The 6,593-nt window shown below is 42.2% G+C and overlaps 1 pseudogene across 1 annotated transcript; it reads right to left on the minus strand.

Annotated features, from left to right (window-relative positions):
• Positions 1 to 470: 470 nt before the first annotated feature.
• LOC103262107 lies at positions 471 to 1,216 on the minus strand (annotated as a pseudogene). Its single transcript, XR_002482060.1, has one exon. The product of XR_002482060.1 is annotated as an enhancer of rudimentary homolog pseudogene (transcript).
• Positions 1,217 to 6,593: the final 5,377 nt, after the last annotated feature.

Below are 6,593 nucleotides of genomic sequence, written 5' to 3' on the forward strand. Positions count from 1 at the left end.
CAGATAGTTCATATTAATAGCTATATAGTTATATTAATGCCTCCATATAAATATAATAGATATGCAGTTAACATCTCAAACTCACTGCTCAAGACAAAGTGAAATACATTTTTAGGGTTTTAGAGTGAATTGCCGTATTCATAATCTTCAAAAACTGAAGTAATTCAAATACCTGTTCACTAATGAATGAATAAAGAGACCATGGTTAAAAAAAAGAACTATTGATACACACAACACGCTTTATACTATGCAAAGGAATCCAGACAGGAACTACTATATGCCATTCATGTAACGTTATGCAAAAGGCAAAACTATTTGAAAAGAAATCAGATCAGTGGTTGCCGGGATTTCATGGTAGGAGTGGAGCAGGAGTTCATTAAATACAGATCCAAGTTAAGTTCAGGGGTTGATAGAAATATTCTATATTTCAACTGTGCCAGTAGTTACATAAATGTGCATAATTTATTTTCTTTTTTTATAACTAAAGAACATTTATTTACTTTTCACTGAGACTTTATCTTGAGGACATAGCTAAACTGCATCATCACCCCCACCCCATCTTGAAGAAGGGTTAATACCGTGAATGTTATAAAGGAGACATCAACAGTTGGAAGGATTGCAGCCAACATTAAATGACAAGGAACAACTTTCATCTAAATCATCATAAAAACGTTTAAGTAAAAAAGAAAAAGAAAAAAAGGGGGGCAGTGGGGGTTTCAGATTGAACAAGATCCTCACATTTATGGAATACACTCCATCTTGGCTAGAATGTAACAAAATGGAAACAGGATTGCTATAATACAAAACTCCCACTACAGCTCGCTACACACACTCATGTTCCACGCCCACCCCATCCCCAATGCTTCACACTCGATTACTTCCTGGCCTGCTGGGCCTGCCGGGCCTGCCGGCGAAGGAGCACATAGATCTTCTCTTTAATCCAGTCTTTGTTATACAGTTGGTATGTCTGGGTATCAGCTCGGTAAACCAGGCAGCTGAGGTCTGCCAGATCATCAATGAAATCAAACAACTGACTGATGTCATATGTGATCGAGGGGCTATTAGGATTCATCCTCTTCAGATGTTCTTCATACATTTTACAAATGCCTTCCATGCACTCATTCACAGACTCATAGTTGGCATACGTCCTGCCTTCCGGCCTCTTGGTGGGCTGCATCAGCAAGATGGTGTGAGACATCGCGCCAGACTCTCCTCGCCGCAGATGTCACCGACGCCGCCACTGTCACACAAGCTGAGCTGCAATGCCACATATTTTCAAAATACACAGAACTGTACCCTCTTAAAGGGGTGAATTTTACTGTATATAAACAATACCTCAAAAAAACTGATAAAAATAATTTAAGAAAAACCATAAGTTCATGTTTATGGGTAAGATTCCACCCATATCTTTGGATATGACCAATTGACAGGTTGTGCTTGTGTCTCCTGAGTGGTTTTGACCTTGAGCAGTTTGGCTCTATTTTTTTCTACTGGGGATTTGAAGAGTTCTGTGTATATGTGTAACCCCAGATGCTGAGCCTTAAAGAGTTTCTGGAGAAACTCACAAATGCAAAGGGTGCAATATGAGGGAAGAGTGTAAATCTCGCAAAAACCTCTTTCTCTTCTGCCCCCAACCCAATTATTCTTTTATACCCAACCTGTACACCTCCTGCTTTTGGGTCAGCCCATAACTTTTCTGGACTTTCTGTTTCTGATAGAACAAAAAGCAGTGTCAGTTCAATAATTAAGGACACAGGTACAGTTTAATTACCAGAAGTCCAAATTTGCCCCTCCAAGGCCACCTTCTCCCCACCATCTTGGTGTTGCTTCGGACTGGAGCGTCTGCAGTGGGGAAGGGGCAAGGCTGGCCTTCCTCTCTTCTCCACAGCTGCTGGCACAGCCCTTTTCCTCTTCCTGTTCCACTCCACCTTGACTCCTTTCAGATGTTTGGGGAAGGGCGTGGGGTGTGGAGGAGAAAAATGAAAAGTACAGGCATAAATGAAACCTAACAGCATTTGGGGGTTTGGCAGATTCCCAGTGAGGGTTATTATCATTGGGAGGTGTTTTTCTGAAGTTCCCTCACAAAGAAAGATGTGACTTTGACTTCCTTGATAAGGGCAAGGTCTCTCCTCTGGCTGCTACCCGATGCTGAACCCCAGTTTGTACTTCTAATAAATCTCTTTGGCTGAACCCATGTGTACCCTCGAGGAAGGTAAATAGTAAGAAGGGACAAACTATTTTCAAAATATCCTATTATGTCTTAGGTGGCACCTTACTATGAGATGTAAGAACTCACCACCTATTGCTATATGCCTTTGGCTAAAACGTGCCTCCTTGTGACAGTTTCTCAGCTGAAACTTAAAGAGTCCCATTTTAACACCAAATGACAGCATGTGAATATAGCAAAAATCATGGAGGTAGAATCCAAATGACCAAAGATTGAGAGACACTTAATCAGGTTAAAAGGAAAGAGGAAATTTTATAGGAAGTTTTTAGGGGTCCAAAGCATTTGGTGGAAAGGTTTGGAGGGAAGTTAGCAATGAGATGCAATATAGCAAGTTCCCGGGAAAGATAGACAGAGCAGTGAGGGGACAAGGGATGAGGAGAAACCCAGGGCCTGACCCATCCATTTTGCCGATGATCTGTTGAAAGACGAGAAAGCCATCTTGGGGTGATGAGGAAGAGCAACACCAGAGTGCACAGGACTTCAGTCTTGCCACAGGATTGCCTGACAGAAGAAAATACTTGTGTTTTGATCTAGTGACAGAGTGTTCAATGGAGGATGGTAGATAATGGAGAAGAGTCAGCATTGCAAAAAAATAATTGGGTCACCGTGATTTTCAGGCCAAAGACTGGAAGTTTCCGAAATTATTTGTAAGTCTTGGCTAAAGCCCCCACTGTCTTCTGAAACCCAGTAAAGAAATGAGTGTAAGACTACCTTGAGAGAAGTGCTGGCGCCCATCATTTAAATCCCTTTTAGTTGGACTGAGCAGATTGAATGTGGCGCCATCTTGGCTAGAAGAGGGATGGACAATTCAGTAGGTCTCTTCTGCTTTCAATTCCTATGATTAACACGCTCTTGCTCCCATTCTCTTGCAATTTCTAACAATTTTGAAAATCTCTGCTAATGGAAAAATATTTTATGAGGAGATTGAAGGTAATTACAGTGTATGTGTGTGTATGTGTGTGTGTGTGTGTTTGCCTAGAATATATAATCAATTTCATTTATTTCCCAAGTAAAACATTCGCTGCAGGTTCAGTCTTTGAAAGACAAGTTGATTATCTGTTCCACAGAGCAAGTCAGGAGATATCATTCTCAGTCCTCAATCATAACTTCCTATTATGAAATGTTTATGCCCTAATCATTTTCATATTGAACAGAGGTCTGATTAACACATAACATTTAATGTACGTATTCCTTGAAAAGCAATCTGAATAGGCAGCATGTAATGTCATTGGAAGTAAACTGCTGTATTTATCACCTTTGCTTTGGAAAAAAAAATCGATTTTTTCTCTTCTAGAGCTACATAATGTTCTGAACATTTTAAATAAAGTGTATTGTTCCATTCTTCAGAACTAAATTATACATGTTATTTGAAGGCAGGATAAATAACTTCCCACATACAGTTAATGTTATGGTACTCTCGGGAAAAAAAAGGGTGGGGGGGCCAGGCTTCGGTGGCTCAGCCTGTAATCCCACGCCTTTGGGAGGCTGAGGTGAGTGGATTGCCTGAGCCCGCGGGTTCGAGACCCGCCTGGGCAGTGAGACCTCATCTCTACAATAAATCAAAAAATCAGCTGGGCGTTGGTAGCGCGCGCCTGTAATTCCGGCTACTTGGAAGGCTGAGGCGGAAGGATCGCCGGAGCCCAGCAGGTCGAGGCTGCAGTGGCTGGGAGCGGCCACTGCACTCCAGTCTGGGCAACAGAGTGAGACTCCAACTCAAAAAAAAAAAAGGGTGGGGGGAATAAGGATGAGAAGTAAAAATGTACATTCTTGCTTGAAAGTCATCTTAAATTAACTAAAAGACCCCAAAACTGCTTTGTACATATTAAAGCTTTTTTGTAAAGGTTTAAATAAAGTCTATTCACAGAATTAAAATCAATGTACATGACCTGCATTTTCCCAGGCTGCTATAGTCTGGACTCACACCGAGGTAACGGTAATAGTTATTAAACTTCAAATCTCTGGGTCTATCCCTGTTATAACTTGACTATTTGTCCCCTCCAAAGCTCATGCTGAAATTTAAGTCCCAGTGTGATAGGATTGAAAGGGGACTGTGCCATAAATGCTCTGCGCTCGCGAATAGATTCATCCATCCGTGGATTAATGGGTTAAGAGTTTAGTGGTTTACTGTGGGACCAGTGGCCTTACATGAATAGATAGGAACACCTAAGCTGGTACACTCAGCTCCTGCACCATGTGATGCTCTGCACTGCCTCAACACTCTGCAGAGAGGCCAGATGCAGTGGCTCATGCCTGTAACCCCAGCATTTTGGGAGGGCAATACAGGAGGATCGCTTGAGGTCAAGAATTTGAGACCAGACTGGGCAGCATAGTGAGACATCATCTCTACAAAAAATAAAAAAATTAACTGTGTGTGGTGGTGCATGCCTGTAGTCCCAGGTACCTGGGAGGCGAGGTGGAATGGTCACCTGAGCCCAGGAGATTGAGTCTATGTTGAACCATGAGCAGGCCACTGTGCTGTAGCCTGGGTGACACAGTAAGACCCCTACTCAAAAACAACAACAATAACAGAAAGTCCCTGAAAGCAAGAAAGCCCTCACCAGATGTTGTTGCTCAGCCTTGGACTCCATAACCCCCATAACTGTAAGAAATAAATTTCTTTCTTGACAAATTATCTGGTTTCAGCTATTCTGCCATAATGAACAGGAAATGGACAACCCCCCACCAGCAGAACCACTGGAACACAGCATCAGGTACCTTGATTCTGATTTAAAGGCATTCACAAAAGGTCATGAAGGCACTAGTGCCCTCGCTGTCTCATTTGGATAGAAGGTCATGAAGCCTCTAGTGCCCTTGCCATCTCATTTGGGTGGAAGGCCAGGAAGCCTCTAGTGCTCCTGTCATTTCATCTGGCACCTTTGTGCAAATTAAGAAAAGGTACCTTTCCTCTAGGCAGATGCAGTTGGCCTCGACTTCGGGTATGAAACAAGAGCTATATTCCAGCCCCACTCTGCACCCATGACTAGACGTCCTTGTGCAGCGAATAACTGCCTCAATTGCCTGTATCCTTCCTGCTAATTCACCTCTGCTTCCAACTGGAGGCATCTAGCATACCCTCTACTTCTAGACCGACTCCTTAATGCTGAGTTACCCTTGGCAGTGACTGCCCCCACCGCACCTTTTCCTGCTGTCTCCCACTGCGGTTGTCATAGCTGATCTCTGCCTATTCAATGTCAGTAAGTTCTCCACGATTCATGTGATACATGTTTTGAGCTGACACACCAGAGCAAACCTGCATTCTAGTAGACTTCAGGTAACATAGCTCTTTTGGGGGGATCAGTGCATTTGTTTTGTAAGAGACTACCAAACAGTCTTCCAAAGCAGCTGCACTCATTTTGCAATTCTACCAGCAATGAATGAGAGTTCCCATCACTCCACATCCTCATCACCATTAGGTGTTGTTGTTGCTTTGGATTTTGGCCATTCTGGTGGGTCTTCAGTGATATCTTATTATTGTTTAAATTTGCAATTACCTCATGACAGATGATGTTGAATATTGTTTCACATGCTTTTTTGCCACCTGTATATCTCTTTTGCTGAGGTGTCCAGGTCTTTTGCACATTAAAAAGAATCAGGTTCTTATTGTTGCGTTTTAAGAGTTTTTTGTATATTTTACGTTACAACCCTTTATCAGGTATATCTTTTGTGGGGGAAATCTTGCATGATGCCACTATACCAATGGTGCCACTAGATATGGTTTTTGTAAGTATTTTCACCCGGTCTGTAGCTCATCTTTTCTTCTTACTCTTGATTTGGTATAGCCTTGTCTCTTTAAGAAACTGGCATATGTTCCTTGGGGCTGAATACGGAAAAGATCTGGGGGAATGCAGCTGTTCAACTCAATGCTGTCCCCTTATATATTCCACTTGGGAAGTTGTGGCCTGTCCTATCCTCCACAGTGGCTTGGAAACGTTAGTCCAGGGGGTCAGGAATTTCAACTTGTTCCATCATTCTCTCTCCCAATAAGTTCATCAAGTTTTCAGGCAGAGAAACCTTCCTTCCTTTTTAACCCCAAATATGTCTAAATTGAAGTAAGAATGTCATTTAGGCCTCTGCCTAAGGAACCTCACTATACACTTAGATATGGCTTTAGACAAAAAAACAGACAAAACTCTATAACGCAAGGGTATGCATTACCCGATCATAAACTAAGGCATCATAGGGCTTGAAACCAAGATAAACTTGCCTCCACTCTCCAACTGAATGTTTTAAATTAATCCAATGTTCTCCATGGTATTTTATAAGTTTTGGGGAATGGTATTTCTTGTGGTCCCTTGCCTCACTACTTCTGAGCCTTGAATATTCTATGCTTTGCTTGATGTCAACCTAGACATAAAAAGAAATCAAT

Source organism: Carlito syrichta, unplaced genomic scaffold (genome assembly GCF_000164805.1).
Source record: "Carlito syrichta isolate Samal-C Ts95f unplaced genomic scaffold, Tarsius_syrichta-2.0.1 Scaffold304336, whole genome shotgun sequence".
Classification (NCBI taxonomy): Eukaryota; Metazoa; Chordata; class Mammalia; order Primates; family Tarsiidae; genus Carlito; species Carlito syrichta.